The sequence below is a fragment of the Haemaphysalis longicornis genome, unplaced genomic scaffold (assembly GCF_048455015.1).
Source record: "Haemaphysalis longicornis isolate Haplotype H1 unplaced genomic scaffold, Haemaphysalis longicornis Haplotype H1 scaffold_9, whole genome shotgun sequence".
Classification (NCBI taxonomy): Eukaryota; Metazoa; Arthropoda; class Arachnida; order Ixodida; family Ixodidae; genus Haemaphysalis; species Haemaphysalis longicornis.
This window is the reverse complement of record NW_027526460.1, coordinates 41985864-42008728: the sequence shown is the minus strand read 5'-3', so window position 1 is coordinate 42008728 and position 22865 is coordinate 41985864. Positions and strand designations below refer to the sequence as shown.

At 46.6% G+C, this 22865-nt stretch overlaps 1 protein-coding gene and 1 long non-coding RNA gene across 8 annotated transcripts in view; one reads left to right on the top strand and one right to left on the bottom strand.

The window, feature by feature from the left end:
• Positions 1-8311, top strand: part of LOC144151588 (uncharacterized) — a 255230-nt gene extending 246919 nt beyond the window's left edge. For both annotated transcript variants that reach the window (XR_013318909.1, XR_013318910.1), the window contains 2 exons: positions 2163-2220; positions 8180-8311. This is a non-coding gene — a long non-coding RNA (uncharacterized LOC144151588). The remainder of the gene's footprint in view (positions 1-2162; positions 2221-8179) is intronic.
• Positions 1-22865, bottom strand: part of LOC144151587 (uncharacterized) — a 147156-nt gene that overhangs the window by 11448 nt on the left and 112843 nt on the right. The gene's annotated exons all lie outside the window — the stretch shown is intronic.

The window sequence follows — 22865 nt, the reverse complement described above, 5'->3', positions numbered from 1 at the left end:
GTGGAAAGCAGAACTTAGAGCAGAATCGTGATCATGCTCCTAATGATAATGGTGAGTATAAAAATAACATTCGATGTCCGTTTTGGGAAACGGTATCATGATTCCTTATTTCATAAAGGGGCAGCGATGTGCCATGAACGCATTCATGAGATCTCATTGTAATCTATGTAATCCAGATTCATCTTTGGAAAATATAAAAGACAGGATTCACCAACCTTGCTAATGCTTAGAAATAATATCAGTGCGCTAGAACGCAGCCGCAAAGTTAGTCGTCTCCATTTTCGACATAGCATCATAAGGGGGAAAACCGGACTTAAACTACCTCGTTACGTAAGTTTTCTTGAAGCCCGAAAAACAAGACATAAACATAAGTTCTCTATTACGCCAATATTTTCTAATAGAAATTCTCACATGAATAGTTTTTTTTTTGTGCGTACAATTAACGAATGGAATTCCCTCCCCCTTGAGGTTTTACAATCAAGAAACTTCTCACAAGAACTGGAAAACTACTTGCCTCATGAACTATAGAATAATCTATAAACCTTGGCTTGTGGCCACTTGTTCTTTATAAGAAAATTACCTGCTGCTTTGTTGTTTTAGTGCTGTGTTGTTGTTCGGGCAAGGCGTTTTTCCCCACTGTGATTTTATTCGTGTTGTTCTTATGTCAAGGTTCTTGTGATAAGGCAAGTATTTGGAAGTTTTTGTGACATGTTATAGTTAGCATCCTGTTCATGCGTTGTTTGTATCCTTGCTCTGTATTGCCCTCCCTGCATGGGCCAGCATCTTGGCCTGCAGTATGAATAAATGAAATAAAATGAAATGAAATGAAATGAGAATTAAGCTGAAGAACGACATCCCAATCTGCAGTGTGATCGGCAGATTTGTAGGCAGTAAAAACACCTCTAGTGGCTTCCATAACATTGTTAAAAACGTATCTCACTCGAAAGCGTAACGATAACCATAAACCATACACACTCTTTTGCCTGGACACTGCTTGGGTGGTTATTATTCTTGCGGTAGCAGTTAGTGGGACACCTCGTGGTTTCGGGCCGTCTACCGTGCTCCAAATATCGACGCGGGTAATTTTCGGCGCGCGGTCAAAACAATCCACGAGCCGCTTAGTGACAAAAATAAGCCTGCAAATCAGTGCGTGGACTGTCAAATGTCAGTCTACGGACTGGAGAATCTTATGTGGGCTAAGCGGGAAAAGACATGAATGATAGAGCAAAGGAACCTGGGTTTGTGATTTCGTGGTAAGGGGTAAATGTCTTCATCGTTAATATGTGAAGACAGCGACAATCGACGCAACGCCGAAAAGTGCAGAATGGCGAATGACGCCGCATCGGAGCATTTTGTCAACGTGGCTTTCGATAATGAAACTTCATGTAACTGAAACACAATATGGTCGTTGCCACTGGAGTGGATGCGAACCAGCCTAAATTCTACAAACAACGTTAAAAAACAATTTCCATTTCTATTTCTACAGAAGGTTCCTCCCACTACGGACTCACTTAACGACTACAGACTTGTAGTAGTTAAGGGAGTCCGTGGTGGATCCGTAAAGTCACCTGTGATTTTAGACTCGAGAACGAACCCTCCTTCGGTAACTGATCCGAACAGGCAGCGGTGCGCTTTTATTTTCTTGTCCAGAGTAGTTCTCAGCATCTTCTGGGGAGCCCAAAACTGCTCTGGCAGTGGAAGTTTTATGGACGAATGAAATACGGAGCTGCTTTAGAGCAGTTCTGAGCGGTTCAAAATGATAAATACAAGAGGCCCGCTGTTAGCCTGCAACCACGCCCGTCACTTCAAGAAATCTGGCGATAATGAGGAAACGGATTGCCTTTCGCAGTTGCCGCTCAACGGCTATATGAACAGGAATCCGCAGAAGAAAGCGAGACTGTCTCTTCACTTCCTTCTGAAACGTTGCTTGCCAACGCGTATATGTCGACCCGCACCTTTACCATTCGTTAATCCATCTGCTCCGAGATGACACTTTAGCGGCTCCGACGTCAAACCTTATCTGCTGCTTGTTTGACGTTACGGGTTGGGAATCTGACTTCTTTTTACTGACCGTAGCTACGTGCTCAGTCACCTAGCTGGGAACGATCGTCGTTGGGAAAGTGCGCAATTGAAAGTGACCCTCTGGTTCTGACTTGTCGCAGGCGCTGAGCGTTAACCGGAACCGGCTCACCCGTACCAAAACACGGTATCTCCTTCCTGGTAAGCCCACTTAGTAACATGATTGGCTGTGCGCTTCCCGCCCACGGCATTGTCTTAACGGTATGCAATATCCATTTAGACTTTTTTTTATTCGGGGGCTTCGAAATGCGCGGAAACTTAGTAGCATTGGTTAATGCGCACCATACTCGACATCCTAAAACCTGCGTGTCCTTTGCAAGCCGTCTACTGTAGAAGTAATGCCGTATAAAATAAAGCCCCATCTACACTATTAAAAAAAGGGTTGTGGCATTCACTAACGGAACACTAAGAAGTTACGTGTCCCAGTAACTAGGCACTTAGTAACTGGACGTAGTAAATGCAGCACTAGTCAGGGTTACTAACTGAAACAGGCAGTAAGCCTCACTACCTTGACTAGTAAAGTCCTAGCGGTAACACCCTTCTGAGCTACCAGCGTTTGCTAACTGGCCATGCATAACCTAGTCATAAGCACGACCTTAATCTAGTGTATACAACTTCCTACACCCAGTTAATTTCCTAACCATACAGTTGCTAGCGGCAGAGCCTACGTACCATGCCACGGGGTAGTAAGGTTCGTAAGGACTTAGTAAATACGGCCGTTACTACCCTATTACGATTTTTTGATTAAGAGTGTATTTATGAGAGCCCACTGCGCGATGACCTTCCGCGTATTTTTCGGCGGAGTATCGCAACTCACTTTTACCTCTAGACGTGAAACCTCGCGTAATAGCTCCATCAGTTATGGAAAACCCCGTGAAGGACTGTATTGCGTGGCAGAGAAAGGAAAAGCGAAATCGATAGTCGGTGGATGACAGACCAAACGGCAAATCTTAGCTCCCACAGCGACTGTCTCCGCTCCCTCGCAGAGCCAAGCCCGGTTGGCCCCGCGAGCAAACATGTCGGCGCGAGAAGTCCAACTATGCCGGCCGTATTTGTGCATCGAGGAGGGCGTCCATTGCGCGGAGATCGATTGATGGCTCGTCCAACGGCGACAGTGCCGCGGTCCCTGATTGCCCAGCAGCGCGTGTCTGGAGATACGGGCCGACAGTGTCATCAATTACGCGCGCATGGCAAACACGGGAAGGGCCGCACTCGTGCCAGCTGCCGCATTCGGCGCACGTGCACCCACGAATGCAGTGTCCACGACGTGGCGGGTTTATTAGTCCGGTCGAAGGCGATATTTTCGGACGCTATCGGAAGAGCGTGTTGTTCTTCCTTAACATGGCCATGCGCTGTCCAAACGTAACGGCCTCGTTTTGGTGTTGCGAATGCTAGCTGCGATGGCTCCAGTGGTGTACGAAGGGCTGTGGAAATTGTACTTCGTTTTTCCGGCTGTTTTTTTTTTTTTTTCGAGCAACCTTTTTTTTTCAGCGGAGGAAAAAAAAAAACTGTTCAATATAAGTCACCTTTATTACAGGAATGATTTGATCTAGCTTCAACAAGGCTTCGTTTGAAATTCGCGAATCTGCATTAAACGTAAAAGTGAACGAAGCGACAATATCAGCGTTTATTTGCCATTTTTGGCCCCGCGTAGGTGTGAATGCAGTTTATGTACGTAACACTTATTCTTGTTGCTTATGCATGGACTGGTAGTACTTATATGTTAAACGCTCACCACAGGACAGCCAGCGTTTTTGTGTTCGAGATGTGGGGTAGTAACAGCAACTAATGTGTATTTGGACATGGAGTTTTAATTGTGGTTTATTACTTGGATGAATAAATACATATATAAATGCACCCTTAAGAGCTTTGTAAAAGAAATGCAGCTTTTTTCCGGTTTTACGAGGCTGTGAACTTTCCCTCAATTCGTGTGTGTTGCAGACTGTTGGCGCGATTTTTAACAGCAATGCAATTTTGGAAGCTAAAAATCCGCTGGAGCCTCTAGTAAAATAGGCAGCATCAATCATATTACGCGCTCACGACGTTCTGTCGGCGCAATCATCCAACGTCAAATAAACTTCGCGAACGGGATGAAAAGTGCGTGCACGCGTCTTCGCTTGCCCCACATGCTCCTACTGACAACTGATACGACGACGCGAAACAGATCGCGGCGTCGCGGTGGAAAAATGACGAGACGAGCTCTCTGTTGGCGCCATGCTAATTGGTCTCATTAATAGGACAGGCTACCTGCTGGGCCGTGACTGATGAAGGCAGGAGATTCGCCCCCGTGACTTTGGCCTTCCCCGCCACGCTTGCGACCCCCCATGGGAAGCCCCCTTCCCTCTTGCCTGCGCGCCTGTGTAGCCGTCGCCACCATGAGAGAAAGCCCGAGCCACTCCTTCCGACATTTGTCTTATTTAGTGGAGGCAATCAGGGTCTTGGAGTTTCTTACGCTGGCCCTTCTGTCGTTCTTACGCTGGCCCTTCTGTCGCTGGCCCTTCTGTCGTTCCTACACAGTTTTTCGTCAGTTTGTTCAGCAACACAGAGGCATACTGTCTCGGTGGTGACGGTGCAACGCACCCAGGAAACCACTGGCACGGGCCCAGGCTGTTCTTCCCGGCTTCACAACCTGATGCACTTCGACGACCGAACACTCTCGCTCGCTCATCTCCAGCGCTTCGGTGATACGCGTCTGTCGCAGGGTGAAAGCGTGGCATGTGCCTCGCATCTGGAGCCGCATTGTGGGTCGAATTTCAATGCGTATTCGGTAAGGCGCTGTTCGAACCGACAGAAGAGTAGGTCCTTGAATTGCGCTAGTGGCTTGTTTGTTCAATGGGCTCAAGCAATCATTCTGTATCAAACGCCTGATCAGGGCGAGTTGGTTAAACATACTGAATAATTTGAGGCGCTTAACAACAGGGACCAGAAAAAACACGTAGAAGCAGACAAGGCGCCACTTCCCACTAACCTTTATTTGTGAAAGCCCTAGGTTAAAAGCACTGTTATCGTCAAGCAAGGAGGTTGTATTGCAACCTCCTTGACGTCAAGAAATCGTCCCACAAACAACGTGTGCAAACCTACATGTGTCCATCTAAGAACTTGATTTCCCGCATTGTAAAGGAGGAAGTACGCCTCTTCAATCTCTCTTTCTTGTTTATTTCTGACCCATTTTAAAACAACTGCAAATTGACAAAAGTTCGCCCTATATATGCTTGCGCAGAGGAAGCAGCAATCGTGCTCCAAGAAGCACGGTGAATTTTACAAAGAATGCACCACGGGAGTTGTGTATGAGATTCCCATGAGTTGCAGCAAATCTTATATAGACCAAACAGGCAGATGTTTCAACGACAGAGCGCGCGAGCACTGTTGGGCAGTAAAGAACAACGCTGGGGGCTCATGGCTGAGCACTGCAAAAGGTGCACCCTGCAAGGTTCAAACTACACTTCGCTCTCCAAACAGGCCACGTTTTTAAAATGGGTCCGAGATAAGCAAGAAAGAGATATTGTAGAACCGTACTTCATTCATAAGGTAGGAAACAAGTGCAATAGTACACCATCAGTCGCATTATCACTCAAAGAAATCGAGTTCTTAGATGGACACGTGTAGGTTGGCACACGTTGTTTATGAAATGATTTCTTGCTTTCAACAGTGTATTTAACCGACGGTTTTCACAAATAAAATTATTTGCAAGTGGCGCCTCGTCTGTCTATACTTCTTTCACCTGGTACCCGTTGTTTAGCGTCTCAAATTATTCAGTATTCTGTATCACTCACAACTTCAACTTGACAGATGTTGTTCAGAACATGAAGTGGTGTGGGCGAGTAAAAAGAAAAGTGTCCACTATTCCAGTCGGCGTATTGTACAGGCAATGTTACCTAGTGCTGTTCAATCGATGTGTATTGAAGCACTTCATGGCACTATCGCTGCACGACCCACATTCAACGTTCTGCTGACGCCCCCATGCGGGATTGACATGCCTACTGTTACGATTGAGTCCGCCGCTGGGCTTCGTTTCAACACTCCTCGGCTGTGCGGCGAAGCCTCCACTGCGTGCGCCTTTCAAGCAAGCTCTCCCGTGTCGGTGACTCATGTTTTCACGTTTCGACAAGCCTGGGTCAGACGCTTCGCTTTCGGCGCGTTTCAAACTTCGGCGGTTGCCGACGAGGCGCACCGAGACTTGCCAAAGGTCACGGAAGGCCCGCGTCCGCAGCGGAGTCCTCCTCTCTCCCCTCTCTCGGACTCAGCGTGCGCCGCTACTACGACTGCTCACGAACTCTGGAAAGAGTGTTGTGTGGGTCTGTGATGATCGTGGCGTGTGCACAATCTAGAGGGAACGCTGTTTTGACCGTTGGCGCTTTTGGGTACAAATACGAGCCCCTCAAGCGCTATAACTCATTCCTGTTTGAGCAGTGAATCAATGCTGTCACTCCGCTCGAGTCCTGTAATGTAACCTCGCCCGCTGGTGCATTGTTCTTTGGCTTCGGCTCATCTCTCGCTATGAAGTAAACAGTTGCGTTAGCCTACGGCTTCTGGACTTCTTCACGGCTGCAACAGCTGCTGGCCGCTGGCTTCACACCACCCTACCACACGTATGACGGAGGCTACGGAGCTCGGCTCGGGTCGGCCTTCTCGTACGCAACACTACTGACAGAGCCCCTTCAAGGGATACACTTGCTGAAACAGAGAATATCTTAGTAACGGGAGCACAGTCAGCCTTAGTCATGGGGACCTTTCCCGTCTTCGCCTTCTATGCGCGAAAATGCGGGCTTATATATCGCAGTATGATTTCTACAACGATTGAAACAAGTGGCGCCATCTCTTTTGCACCGGTGAGGCGTTGGGCGTCTTAACGCCTTGCTGTGCTGCCATGAAACGTTTTTCTTTTAAGCAAACGTCAGAAAGAGAGGAATAAGAAAAGGAGTTATTAAATAATTCAACTGTTCTGTTCTGATTTCGCCTTTAAAAGAGCCATGAAGACGAAATGAAAGTTTGGTTCTTAAAAAAATTCTGCTTTGTCCTAACGGCAATGATATTGATCATATCGCGAACTTGAAACGAATAATTTAAACATTAACAAAACAATTTAGCATCCCTTCCTAAACAAATTTGAGAGAAGCGCGAAAGCTAAGGGTGCGCCCAGTCATCGCTGAAAGTACGTCGAACCTTTTGGCAAGCCTTCCAAGACCCAAATCGCAAACGACGAAAGAACCCATGCGACGATTTTGCGCGCACAAAGTAAACGCATCTACGAACGACCTAAATGTGCAGCGATACGTGTTTTAAGAGATAAAGGTAAGCTATTGTACCCCTTCTTCGTAATCGATGCTTGTATTGTCTTATTTAGAACCGTTACATTTTCGCGATGTGCAAGTAACCGTTTTGACACAATAGAAGCCAAAGTTCTCGCACGCGGCGTGTGTCCAGAGATATTATCAGAGCTTTTCGGTTGACAAACTGGTCCATGGGGAAATGTAATAGGTTTTTGACAGACCGTCATCGGTGCCGCTAAGAAAGATTTCGCTTTAAAAAGTTTCCGCTTAAAAAAAAAAAAAAAAACAGACGAAGCAGTGGTTACTCACTCCTCACTTTCTCGCCGGGCCTTTATGACGTCACAGGATCTGATTTGTGCGATTGGTGGTTGCTGACCCAATCCGCTTTCAAGAAAATTGACTGGCCGATTGAAGTGGGCCTGCAAGTTTTGCTTTGCTGTATCACATGAATGATCACGTTCAGTTAACACACAGATAACTACGTCTTTATTGTTCCCGATATTGCGTCAGTGCTGTCGTCGTGTAGTGGGAAAATTGAAAGCGTCCAGCGTTTCTTGTGTTCTTTCGATAAAAAAAACAAAAGGTTTTTGTGGCTTGAATGTAGCTGAGTGAGTTACGGAAAGTCAGTTATTTCGCATTATACATGGTTGTGTGTTGTCTTCACGGCCCCTTTAATAGCGTGGTGTATACCACATGGAGAGCACCGGTGAAGCTTTGTTCAAGCGGCAGTTGGGTCTTATGCCGGTATAGAGAGGTGCTGGCAGGTCCCGCCTGCATGCCGCGCGCCGAGCGTGAACGCCCGCTGCATCACTGCTCTGGGGTTTCTACAGGGATCACTGGTGCCAAACAATGCGTGCGCGCGCGAGTCGGTCGGCCGTGCTACTCGGAAAGGTAAGGAGCGCGGGCGCGAATGACGAAGGATGACGCGTTGGCGCTGCGAAGACAGGCAGTGCTGCAGTTTTGCGAAGGAGAACACGAGTGTAGACCGACCAAGAAATAGCGACACCCATCGAGCTCTTCCCTATTCTAGAATTCCAACATTCCGAAGCTTTCTAACCTCAATGTCATTCTTCTAAAACGAAACACCTAGCAGAATGTAGAAACGAGAGATGCGAATGAACGCCTCGTAAAGCCAGAGTGACGGAAAAGTAAATATTATGCTTCAAATAAAACAGTGATATACCATCGACGATTCTTACAACTGTACTTCATAAACATGAAGTGTTGCCTTAAAAAAGTTTCGAAATTGTATAAGGGGCATATTTTAAACGTATACGGCCCTTGTGTGACAGGCATATTGTCACGTAGCCGAAGACCACGCCGCTGTCTTAAAGGAAAAGCAAGTTTATTGAAGTGAACTTCTGCTCCCCTAACAACTTAAAGAATACACATGCGGCGTAGCAGAAGTCAACCAAGTGAAATGCGCAGGCTATAGTGTCGGCTAATGGAATACCGCGGCGGCTGCCTTGGGAGTAATTATCTTTCGGCGTGATTGTTTCTCGAAACGTCGAATCACGACGAGAACACTGTAGATCAAAGAAGGTTATTCTAGGCTAGTTACGTCAGGGCCAAGCGCTCTCTTTATCAAAATTCCTGGTTCCTAGTATACATGAGGCGGACGCCGGCTAGTGGTACCCCTAACAGGCAGTTTGAGTTCGCACGGTACGCAAGGCATGTGTATACACATGCACCACCTGGCCATTCGCCCTCTACAAAAAGGCCGAAGGAGCCGTACCGCACTTTATTTGCGGATATCGGTCAAATCGAATTAAACTTGTCTTGGGTTGCGCGCACTTGCCATGTTTTGTTCAAATTTACACTGCGCCGGTTATTACAGATAAGAAAACACACGGCTTGATTTTGGTCACAAATGCCCCATTTCCACGACGTCAAAATGCAGAATATCAAAATATGTTTTTGGAACAATAGTGTACTAGTTACGGTAGCTACTAAGTCATAGAGTTCAGTTTCGGTCACATTATTGTCGTCGCGACAGTCGAGGTGCAAAACAATTGCCACAGCTTGCACTAATGGTGCCAGGATACCAAAAAAGCAGAGCAATTAAAAAAAAAGAGCTGGCGGCCCCTCTCCCGTCGTCGGAAGCCCGGCTGTTGCACCTCACATTTATTTCCCAACTTGCCGCTGAAAGTTCTCCATGACTGGCAAGCCCCAATCGTTTCGTCCACAGGCTCTTATAATCAACTCATTTGTATGTGTACATAGTTTTAAATGTGTGTTGTAAATCTTGTTTCCTACATTGACCTGCAGAGCGATAAATACCATGAAAAAAAAAACAACAACAAAATAATAGCTTAATCATATGGATGCCTGTTTCATAACACGAGTACCCAGGTTCGATTCCGACTACGGGAAGCGTTTTTTAAATTTTATTTTCAATTGGCTGCACATGTTATTACTCCCTGCCGCTGCTAACACCGTACCCCTCGGGCCTTTTGGGGTGGCCCAGTAACGTCACCGGTTTCATGGCGTAAAAGTCGCGGGTTCGATTCCAGGGACCTCCCTAACCACATTTCTTTCTTGAGGCTTAGAGGTTTTGTGATGCGACGGACGGCCAACGCTCGGCATAAACAGCTCTATTGTTACGAGAACGCAACATCCTGCGTTCATGTAACGTTCACCAAGTTGAATACATCCAGAAGGTATAACTTAAACTCTCTCCTCCAAAGCATTCTGGTATTTTCTCATACCCTATGAATGTTATCTTCATTTGTTATATCACCAAGCCAGGTAGCGTGAAGCCGCGGAAGCATAAGAAAAAGACATTAGCGCACTCATTAGCATTTACTACACGACACGCCTTGAAACTTGCTTTTCATTGCATACGCTGAATATTCAAGGGACCCTGAAACACTTTCGATAAGCGATTGCACTCTTTCCTTCGCGTCTGGAACCACTGCGAAAGCTATAGTTATCGCCAGCACTGAGCGGCACTGCGTGATGTGCTCGTCGCACTAGATACGCCTTCCATTTCTGCTTTGTTCTTGTGGCTTTATTTTTAAATGTTGTTATCGAAAAGCGTTCATTGCTGCAAGTGAATGAAAACCGGCCAACAGCCGCTACATGGCTTTAGTGACGTAATTCGGACCGTCGAAGAACGTCAAGACCGGGAACGGCACAAAAATCTTTTGAGCGAGTTTACAAGTTATCTGATGGGCATAGAGCAGTAATTTTGGGCTGAGGTACTTTGAGACCCCCTAATCTGAGTACTGGGTGATTTGGGTGACTACGTTCTGCCAGAATTTAAGATTTAAAAAAAAAGTTGAAAGAAGTGTTGCAGGGTCCCTTTCAAACGATGCTTGACTGCAAAGTTGCTGCCAGATGGCGCCACTCTTGAAATCTAGCGAAACATTTTTCTACACCCAGCTCAATGAACTCACTCCCAGAACTGGCCCGAAAATAAAAGCGCATCTAGGGGAGGAGTTAAGTGAAAGGGGAGGAGGGTTAGTCGCACCAGCTTACCTTGCAAAAATTTCTAAGCTGCAACAAAAAAAAAATCTTGCCTGACGACTTCGGAATGAATGCCACTCCAAGGTCAACTGCTGCTCGAAGTGACTAATCATCGTTGCCTAACCAGCGACTCCTACCTACATCGTTAGGGCCCATGCATGAGCGGGAAAGATCATTACTTCTCTACCGCCCATACCCGAAACCCTAATGTTCTAGTCCCATGCCCAGAGTAGATGGATGCAACAAAGTGTCACTATATCAAATTGATGCTGCTATAAATAGGGCTTAGTGGACCTCCCAAACACGTCCTCACGTACAAGGTATTCTGTTTGTTTTGTTCTTATCATTGAACACCTAACCCACACATAAAGTACGAAGTAGATATAAACAACTATGCCTGTTCAGCTACAATCTGTGCAGTAGCATTTACATCGATCTTGTAAGTGGACTGAAAGGTAGTTGGACAAAAAATCTGCAGAGAAAAATAATGAAAACCATTAAGAATCAGCTCGTAGTTGGTTAACCCTCTCGATTTTTCTTACCTCCCCGCCCCCCCCCCCCTTTTTTTGTTATTTGTACATCAGACGGTGTCTACCGAATGAATCTATCGTTATCATCATTACCACCGCCACCAAAATTATCATCATCACCAACAAAAATAACATCAGCCCTTGTTGTCCACTGCTTAGCGAAGGCTTCATTCGATACATTTCCAACCTTATCTCTTGTGATTGATGTGAAATGAAGAAGGAAAGGCCACCAGCAGGCGTGATTTGTCGCGCATTGTGTCGCATTCATTCCTTTTCCCTGAATATTCTGATTGCATTTTCCACCTGTGTTATCTCTCTCTCTCTTCTGGACGTACCAGCTGCTGTCTGCACTACGCATCGCATGCCTAACCCAACTACACCTTTTGCTGCTAATTTGGGCTCGGATGTCTCCCACAAGAGCTTGTTCTCTAATAGATGGCACTCGCTTTATTTTTTACGCTTATCATCCTTCTTTCCGTGGCTTTTTTGGGTGGTCTGGTCTAAGTTTATTTTCCAGGCGCTTAGCGAGGCACGCCGTTTATGCCTCATATGATAAGTTATAGCACTCAATGATTGTATAGATTAGTTACTATTGTCTTTATGACAACTGCAGAGGGCTTCACGACAGCACCCCATACCATTTCAAGTCTCCGCCTGATTTATTTCGAAATTCAATATAAATCGATGCCTATGTTATTACATTAGAATCAGTAGCAGTAGTGATGGCAGCAGTGGTGTCGTAGTACTGGTATTGGTTTAATTATTTTGTTCATGGTAAGTATTGCTGTCCTAACAGTTGATCTGTATACTTAGCGGATGTCCTCTTTTATATGCAGGAGGAAATTATGAGTAGTAGCGCTCACGTCTATTTCACTTGTGTTCTTCGCACGTAGTGTACATGTTGTCCACGATGAAAGCTTTCTTACTGTCTTTCTCGCTTTTTTTTTCGCCTCCCAGTGCAAAGGCTTATCGGCTGCCCTGGACACGATAATAAATCAACCCCTTCTTTTCTGCTTTGTCTGACTGCATTGTCTAACTGTTTCGCCTCACTGTTTCGTCTCACTGTCTGAAATATCAAGTCCTGCTGTTAGAAGGGCTAACTTCTTCAGTGTTCGTTAAAGCTATCTCCTTCTCTCTCTTGATTAATTATTCACGTGCTGTTGCAATGAACTATAAGCTGTTTCTGATTAATTTGATTGATTGATTGATTGATTGATTGATTGATTGATTGATTGATTGATTGATTGATTGATTGATTGATTGATTGATTGATTGATTGATTGATTGATTGATTGATTGATTGATTGATTGATTGATTGATTGATTGATTGATTATTCGCGTGCCTACACAGGGGGATATCGGCTGAGAAGAACTTCTTGCTGGCCTAGTTGGTGAATAGTTGCCATAATTTGAAGCTCAACAAAAAAACACGGACGAAGAACAGTAGACGAGATAGCGAAGAACGAAGAAGACGAAGAAAAGTAGACTAGATAGCGCCTTTATCGTCTACTCTGTTCTTTGTCCGTGTTTTTTTTTTTTTGTTGTTGTTGTTGCCCTTCAAATCAGGACTATCGGCTGTCCATGATTTTTAAAAAATTAAGAGAAGAAGGGCGAGGTGTCTGGAGTAAATTCTCTAATTTTCCATTTGTGCTGTTAAAGACAACTTTATTCCTTTTTATACACAGTTATCCGATGTGAAATGGGAGATATTTAAAGCTTCATGTCCTTTGGCTGTTGCTCCGTTAGAAAAATTTAGTTAATTAGGCTAGTCCCTCATCGGCTACGTTTTGATAGAGAATAGGGATGCATGACATATTTGCGCTACACTCACGAAAATAATCTAAGTACGTTTTTATTCTGATATGTATTTTCTTTTCAGTTGGCACAGCGCTTAATCAAACCTGAGGACTTCCTCCTTTTCTTGCACGCTCTTCTATCCCAGCAGTCAGCCGCAGAGAATTCTATTTTTCTTGAAAATACTGGCTAAGCTTGTAAAAACGTGAAGGGTACAAAAAAAGCAAGAGAACGTGCGCAAATCTTCCCGTCGTCATTTTGAACAAGTTGCGGAGCCAATGAAGGGAAAGGGAATAAACTTGCTTCTTTGCAACCTAGTCAAAGCGCCTAGCTCAGTGACAGCCTCCGACATGCGCTGAAAGGAAAAAGCGGCTCGAAACTTCACAAGGCACTTAATATCTAGGTTATACTCTTTTCACCAAGGTCCCAAGGGCAATGAGGCTACGACATTTCGGTTGGATCCGCCCCATCTGTTTTGCGTGATCGAAAATCGTGCCGCAATTCGCACCGCCTCGAAGAAAAGAAGTATCCGCGCGGACACCAGCGCTGTCAATTCGACACATCGCCACAACCGGCGGTGCGAATCCGACGGCGGCGGCGATCGCCAGAAAAGAGCCGCGAACCGCGAAAAGGAACTTCCCGGGGGAGCCCTTTGGACACGGTTCCCGCAGTGGACCGTGCATACACGGACCCCGAAGGAGCACCGCGCATAGCCCTTGTACGTGTATAGGCCATCATCAGCCATGCTTCGCCCGCTACAGACCGCTTTCAGTTGCCGCAGTGAAGGTGCGATGAGATAAAGTACGCGTGCGAGACTTTTTTATGTTCATCCAAAGTCATGTTCCTTTTCCACACGATGAGGTCTTTTAGAAGCTTTCATAAAAGCAAGAATATAGTCCCTGCGCAGTTCCGCAGTGCTGCTGGAGCGGGTACTTGAAGGGCGCGGCCCGTTCATTGGCGACAATGTGTAGCGTCAAAACCCAGGCTGGGTCTTGCCTTGACGGTTCCATGAAAGCTGCCTTTTAAAGACGCGTGTGACTAGCCAAGTGCTAAGGTCATCAATAAAGCGGCACTCCCACGTGAACCGCTCCTGCTATTGGACGGTTTTGGACGGATGAAGTGTGCACTTTATGCGAGACACATTTACACCTAAACGAACTGCAGGCTCAACAAGGTCGGTCGTTGCTACCTCACGTCCCTGGAAATCATGCGATCATGGAGGGACGAGAGGGTGTACGTCGCGGGTATTTGCCGCTTGAAGTTACACGTGCTGCAAATTTCATGTCTCCCCTAGTATATTTTGATGACTACACGAACTCGCAAAAGATAAGGGCGACTGCGACTACACGAGCCGTACAGGTCATGACTCAACTAACTGTTTTCTTCCGGATTTCATTTAAGCTGCCGCGATGTTGGTCGCTTTAGTGGCCGTCGTGCACAGACCTTTGGATGTTTAGATATTTTCGGCTGACTGACCCTTCGTCCGCTAAGGAGACCTTGCTGACGACCGTGTATACCTCGGCTCATTTGACTCGATGGGTAGCTGGCTGGGTTCGAAGGGTCACGGAAGGGTGGGTGAACACAGGAGGGGGAGCTGTTATTTCATCGCGGTCGCGCGGTCGCGGTAGTCCACTGACAAGCGTACAGAGAAATCCTTGGTGGCGGCTGAATCTTGCGTGACCTTCACTTTTATTTTTTTTATTGTGATAACACTACCATCGCCCGGGTGCGGCTTATTTCAAACCGTGTTTCCACCGACAACTCCAACTTCAGGCTGTGACGAGAATGACGATTACGACGATGATGACGAGTGTATTCATGACTGTGGAAATACACCCTCCAAGGGTTCTTTTCTCGAATGTTCATCTTTCAGCATACAGATAGGGGTTAAATATACGTTTAACAAAATGCAGGTCGTGCCGCTACAATGTCATAACTGGATCAGAGCTTGGAGCTTTACATAAAGTCGGGAAAGGTCGCAGTGCTAATCGGCTGGCGGGGCAAAAGTCAAACCTCGCTATAGCGAAGTAGTATCGGGGCAGTATATTAGTTCGTTATATACGATATTCGTTGTAACCGTAGAGGTAAAAATCGGCTCTAATAAATCGGCAATCTGGCTCGTGCAAGAATCATAGATAAAAAACGCATTGTTCTAGGCTTCGAACCCACTGTAAATGCGGTAGTCCTTCTGTCTCCTTGTGGCATTTCAAACTAAACAGACCCGAACATGAGATCGTGGAAGTACAACAAAACAAAGTTCGTTCGGCAAAACAGGCCTGCGTTCTTATTTACTTGAAGGAGGATGTGGTCTTCGCTTTTCTCAGTCTGAGTGGAATGAAGTTTTTCAGTGTTTTTTTCCGCTAGAAAAAGGGCCTTTTTCATTTTGTAGTTTTTCAAGCTACAAAAAAATGGTTGTTTTGACCCCCTTTTTTTCTTGAAATTTGCTGTTAATATGACCGAGTTTTGTGCCTCGCAGAAACCAAATATTTCTTCGTTATAGCCGTTATCGCGCAGCTCTCGAGGTTTAGATTGTGTTATAAAAAAAAATAGGTGTCGTTGAAATGAAGCATAACCAAACAAACTTTGTATTTAGTTCGCTATATTCGGTAATTCACTGTATCAGTGTTCGCTATGGCGAGGTTCGACTGTATTGAGGATGAGGAGGTACCTCAATGACCTGTCTGCGTCTAGAGGGTGATGGCGTTGTGCACACGCGACGCTTTTCTCCATGCGGCTTGCGGTCATTCAATACCGCGCTCATTCATTCGCCGCGCACCACGGCCAGCAGGAAGGAAGTGCGCCCCAAAGTCAGCGCGTTCTTCATGCGCCCGCGGCGGGACGCCCCGCAGACGTTGCGGACCCCTCCTCATTCGCCTGTACACGAGTGCGTCGACGATGGTTCCGATCGCGCGAGTATGAAAAGAGAAATCCGTAACGGACATGTGATGTGATAGACTTCCTGAACTTGGACGACCTTCGCTTTGGTTGATTCCCCGGAACGTATTCTTACATGGCCTTTGTATGTGTAGGTCTATTCGCTTGTACAGGGCATGTTCTTGTGCGTGTATACCATGTTGGGGGAATACTTTTTCTATCTTCTTTCATCTCTCTCTCTCTCTCTCTCTCTCTCTCTCTCTCTCTCTCTCTCTCTCTCTCTCTCTCTCTCTCTCTCTCTCTCTCTCTCTCTCTCTCTCTCTCTCTCTCTCTATCTCTGTCTGGCTGTATCGGCGTGTCCGCTTTAACGAAATTAAGCAAATACAACTTGCATTCGGGTTGCATATCTTCAAGACCGAGAAGTGCGCACAGTAACAACTGATAGTGGGAAAAAAAATATTGTACCCCTTCCACAATTTCTTCCTTGTATTTTATCTTGTTCTACAGACGGAACTCGTAGCAAGAGCAAAAGGCAGAATGCCGGCGAAGGCGTTTGCACCATGACTAGTTGCAAAAGATGCTCCGCTTGCTTGAGAATAAATATATATAACGCTGACGTTTCTGCCTTCATTTCTACTCCGACCTTTACAGGATGAAAATCAGAAGGCTGATAGCGCGAAAACAATATTAGAACACCTCTCATGGTTTCGCGGCAAATTCGGGAACCCTGCTTTGTGAAGACTCTTTCGTGAACCCCCTTATCTGTGAGCCCTCCTGCATTTTGCGGCTTATAGGTCGCTTGCGCAAAGGATGATGCACAGAGAAAGGAGGGTGCGACGCGGGTACGCGATGACGCGGAGTAAGGCCTAACGTCAAGCCTTGAGGTCTACCGTCTTCAACCGGTGCATAACCTATATTTCTCGCACATCAAAATTCCCTCAACGGTTTACTAAATACTGCTAGATATGTTCAATCCAAGGAAGCGTAACGTAACTCTGTGCGCTGTTTTGTGTCAGCGCACATTTTCTGCTCCCACCAGGCAGCCATTTTTTCTTTCGGCTCGATGATACCACATCGGCCATATACTTCATGTCTGCACGGGCTCTGGCCCACCAAGAAGGCCGGGCCCGGCCCGGCCGGCGGGCTGGGCTCGAGCCGCCAGACTAACTTTTCATCCGGGCCCGAGACGCACCCACGGGTCGAAATATTGGAGCTTGGGCCGGGTCGAGTCGTCCTGACAGCCCGGGTGTGACCCGGTACCGTGAAGCGATACTTATGTTTGCTACAATTGCCAAGAACCTAGACGTGTGCGCCGAGGCCCAAACTTAGTCCTCGATTTTTTTTTTTTTTTACATTCCACGGGGATTATCACTAGGCCCTGAGGTGTCAAACATGCATTGACTGGCTGGTTTTGTGGTATGCAGCGGGTCTATTTCTGGGTTCAAATCCCAAAGGCATCGGGATTTTTTAAAGCGAAGCTTTCTTTGTTTTACTGATGGCGATGATATGAGAAAACGCACTGCAGGAAAGCCAACTTTACACGGTGGAAGGGCCCATTGTGATGATGGGTGTCCAAGAGGGCACATCAAGCGCATCAAAAGAAAAAAAAACGCTTCTCGTGGTTGGAATCGAACCTGAGTACCTCGCGTCATGAAGAAGAGGCCTATAAATTAAGACAGCGCCATTCCGACACTGATGCTGTTCGATTTTTGGATTGTTACCTTCACTCAGGTTGCACGAGGGAAAGCTTTTTGCGTCTTAACCCTTTTTCTCTGAAGAAAGGGACTTTGATAGTTTCTTTCTAATTGTTCGTTTTACTTGGGACCCACATATTTTCACCACGCGCGATACCTATTTATGGCAAATTTGTGCATTATGAACAAAATATAGAGTGGTTTTGTTTCCAGCTTTTTCTTTGTACTCTTCAGTGGTTTTGTTGCCCGTTTTAGTGTGGTTTTGCGGGTGTGTCCACCTCACTGGATGCTTATTTACATGCTTTTGGTACGTTTCTGTTGCCAAACGTTTCTGCTGCGCGTCTCCTAGACTGCTGCGCGGGTTCCTACACTGCTGGGTTGTGATATGGGTTGTGATTACGCGGTTTCGGTCCCGGGCTGGGCCGGGCCGTTGATCTGTTAAGTCGGGCCGGGCCGGGCCTAGTGCGATAAGTGCCGGACCCGGGCTCAAGTTTCTGCGCTCCAATGTACAGCTATACTTTACACATCGTACTGTAACTTCCTAGCCTTATTTATTTTATCCACTCTGTCAATCTTCATAATGGTTGCCATACACCAATTTATCAGCAATTATTTATTACTGTTGTTCGCTTCTTGTATTATCTCCTCTTGTCCCATTTCCGAACCTTCCGACCTCCGCATTCGCCTTGAAAAATGTACGCGGCCTTCGCGAACGTTGCTGCCTGCCTAAAACGCCGTCCCCGCGATCGTCTGCTCGGCGGTGGTTCCCCCGCTTTCTTTCTCTCGCAGCCCATAGGCACGCAAGCAAAAGGGGGACGTCCGCACGCGCATTACGTGGCGTTGTTGCAGGAGGAAGAAGAAGAAGAAGGCCGACTAAGGTGCGGCCGGGACATACGGAGCACGTACCCACGCCAGCAGACCTGCGGCGGCAGGCTGCAGGAAAGGTCGTCCGCGGCGCGGCCGCGGGAGCCCGCTGAACATTTAGTAGGGTGTGTCCACCGCGCGCGGCATAGCTTCTTCGGCTTGGCTTGGCTTGGCTCGGCGGTGGTCAGCCGGGTACAGCGAGGCAGGGCAGGCCGCATCCGCAGTGTGTACCTGGCTGCTGCCGCAGCAGCGGCTTCCTTTCCAGGCTTTGTGGAAGGAGCCAGGCCCCGAGATGGTATCGCTCGCCCAGCAGCGGCGAGCGCTAATTTCACGGTCGCGCCAGAGCGCTGTGCCTTTCCCGATGAGCTCTCCGTCCAGCCTTCTAGTGCGGGACTCCCTCTCGACGCGGTAGCGCGACTGCGGTCCGCGTGATGCATGGAACGAGCCCCGGGGCCAAGCGGCAGTAACTCTCCGGGTCGCCCCCCGAGTATCTCGCGTTGCGTGCGACGCCCGGACGCTCTCAGTATGCGTGTTTGTGTGTGCTTGCGCGCCCTAATGCGCGGCTGACGCCGATAAGGCGCTGATCTTGTAGACGCCGCCGCCGCCGCCACCATATGCCGACCCGGGCCCGCCCCTCCTTGCGTACACAAGCGAACCTCCTCCCATTCGCGTCCGCTCCGCTTAACGATTTTTTTTCTTTATTTTATTACCTGACGAAGCTTGGCCCTCTCTCTCTCCCTCCAGTATGCTACGCTTGCTTCAAAAACGATATTTTTGTGTGTTTGCTTATGCTTCGCCCGCGACATGCCGGGAAACCATTTCCCCTTTGTAGCTTATGCTTTCGTCTAATTATTTATAACTGCCCGTGTCCTGTCCCGTCCAAAATCTGCGGGTTCTCTTTTTCCTTTCTGATTACGCGCTCGCATATTCCCGTGTTTGCGTTACACGGGCGCTTACGCAACACATGTTGCCCACGCCCTGCGAGGGGTGTGTAGCTAACTGCCGCGCATCTCCGCCATGCGCGACGAAAAATGCGAGGACGAACAAAACAAAACAAAACAAAAGGGCCAACGCTTGTTTCAGAAACAGAGACGCAGCTGGTTTTTATGTTTTCTCCGTAATTGCTACCTGTTCCATAAAAAGGGAGAGGGGAGGGATGCGACGAAGGCGCGCATTCATGTTACTGCATCGCACCGCAGGTGTGCTTCCAGCTTACAGCACCGGCTTCCGAAACTTTTTTTTTGTTGTTGCTGTTATCATCGGGTTCAGCGAGGTTCTTTTGTTTTACACGGTGCAGTCGCGCAATGCGTGTAATTGCCGGTCTTCTCTGCCCTGGAAACTCGGCCGGCCCCATTAGGAGGCATATGCCCTATCGGGAAAAATTACCAGGGCGGTAACACAATGTTGCGCATTCGCCTATGCGCGTACATATACAAGCCAGCTGGTTTCGTTTCAGAGTGATGTTTTCGGGGCCGCTTTTATCTTAAATCGCGTTTACGGGACAGGTGTAAGCCCGCGTTCCTGTTGCCTTGGCTCGTAAGGTCCCTTGCCTGCGACGCCATCACAGCGTGTATTGTTGTCTTGAAGTCTGAAGAATTATGCGGAAGAAAAGCATCTGGCGCTCCCTTGGACAAAGGCGAAATGTATTTCTATCAATATATATTGTACGCTTCCGCGGTTCAAGAATGTTCAATAATGGGAGAGTGAAAAATACACGTGGAAGCGCGCAAACACACATACACACATACGCGCGCACTGGTTACCAATTAAAATAATTACAGCCAATATTAACATTCGATGATTTTTGAGGTATTGTTTGGCTTTTGTGGATTACACGCTGTTACATTACAAATTTCAACAAAATAAATTCACCAGGACCTAATAGGAAAGCAACCCTGTGCGGCAAGTAGTGTCAATGCAAGTGGCGCGAGTAGTCCGAAGATGCTTCGCATAAATTTTGAAAGTTTGCTTCGCCACCATACTATCCTGTCCACTGTGGTGCACGCTTTACAGGCAAGCAGGTGCCCGGAATAAAAGGCTAGAGAGACTCCAGCCAGCCATCCAGATTCCGCCATCTGGGTGATATAGCCAAAGAATGCTGCACACTAAAACGTTATTTTTCTTTTGATAGGATTTGGGGTGACAAAAGCTAGGGAAGGGTATCCTACTGTACTTTTTTTGCTGTAATGCCCAGACAATGAAAGGAATAGATAAAATTCTAATTATTTATTGCGTTATAGTTTGTGACGCAAAGAAAAAAGAAACACGAAGAAATTTTTTTTCTCCCAGGGTTATAAAATTACGCAATGTAACATACACACATAAAAAGTAGGTATATATATATATACCTACACAAATAATGTAGGTATATAATGTAGCATACACCCATTTACATATAGGTATTATGTATACCTACATGCATATAAAATAGGTATATAATGTATCATATACCTCGTAAAAGACGCGCCGGGCACGCTTACGATGGAGGAATCTATCTCTAAAACTGTATTTGGGACTCCATGCGGCCAGTTATCGGGCTAAAGTTTTTTGAAAAACGGTTAGGAGGTGTCTGAAATGATACAGTTGGCATTTGTTGGCGGCCGAATGGCCCAGGTGCGAGTAAACAAATCTGAAAGATGGCGTATCTGATGTAATGCGTTGGGCATCACAGGGTTAAAATAAAATGACATTAAGGTGACGTTGTACTATTCATTCACTTTGCTCAACTGGACTTTGTTTGCTATGTTGATAATGCGAGAAAAGCGGTAAAGTGTGTTGCGACGGTTGTCGTCCCCACCAGTCGTGAGCGCGAGCTATACTTTAAGGCTTTCAGAATTTTTCGGGCTGCAATCTGAACAATCTCTTGGATGAAACTAGCTCGAACGAAACGAAGACAGAGGAAGAAACACAGGGACGGCCGCTGGTGTAACTACTAAATTTTAATGTTAAAAATTGGGAATATAAACACGAAACAGAAGGCAATAAAAGGAACTTCTCATGGGCGGATAAAAGTGACAAACGGCAGCGTGAAGAGGCAACTTGATAAAAACGAGATTACAATCAAGGATCACATATATAGGCTATCTCTTTCAAACTAGCAACACTTCTGCCGAAAAATCTCGTTTTGCTCGAGTAATGTCTAAATAACAAGCGATTTTGTGAGCTACTACGCGCCCGCCGAGTACCTTCCGAAAACGTTTCGGGTTTTCACCTTAACTCCTTTAGTTGTTCCGTGTTACTCTTAAAAACAACAAAGAAAGTGGGAAACAGAACCCGCTCAAGCGAAGCTATCACAGGTTAGCGGGTAATAAAAAATAAATAAAAATGGTGGAAGCCCAAAAGTATTTACCCCTAAAAACATTTTGTAGAAGGATTTTGACGTTCAGAGGCGTTTGAAGCGGTCGTCTGTGGCGCACGGAACAGCCCCATGAAGTTCTTAAAAGGCTCGATCCCCGCACGGGGCCCCTTGTGTACTTAAGGTGACGGTATTGGCGACACCGCAGACACCGAGCCCCACACATAAGACCTAACCAACCATGGCAATATGTTGAAATGTGAAGGGTACAAGCCTCAAACGGTCGCCGTCGGAGCCTTGGTCAAGCTCCGGCCGATGGGCTCCTGCCGAAGAGTTGCTTTTCCACCCCTTTCTGCCAAATTGTTTACGAAACCCGACAACTCCCCGTCTTCTGCTAGCACAGTTCACCGAGAAAGATGCCTTAATCACCAACAAATTGGTCTTTTAGTAGCAAAGTTCATTGATAGTGTAGTTGGCACAAACTACAAGGCATAGAAGCTATAGCTATAGCATACTTTATGGGGCTCAAATTCACCCTGCTGGGTTCCTGTTCATTAAAACAAGAAATGAGGCTTCTGACAGGGGGGCAGCTCCTGCTGCTTTTTGTAGAAATGCGGACATTGTGTCAGCGCCTTACTGTGACCTCAAACCACTCATTAAAAGAGAACTTCAAGAACTCTGGCAGAAACACTGGGACACACAAACAGAAAACAAACGTCATGCAATTGAACCACACATAGGCAGGCACATAAGAAAGACTATACAGATTCGTAGAAGTTGCTCTTTGTCGTTTAAGGACAGGGCACACAGATGGCACAAGATACCTTTTGAACGGAACACCACGGCCTACATGTGATAAATGTGGAGTATTTCTCGCTGTACTCCATATCCTATTTGAATGTAAGGTACTCTAAACACAAAGACAGAAACCCTTCGACAATCTATACACACCACACATACCACTACACCCGGGAAACTTTATCTCGGATGATAGAA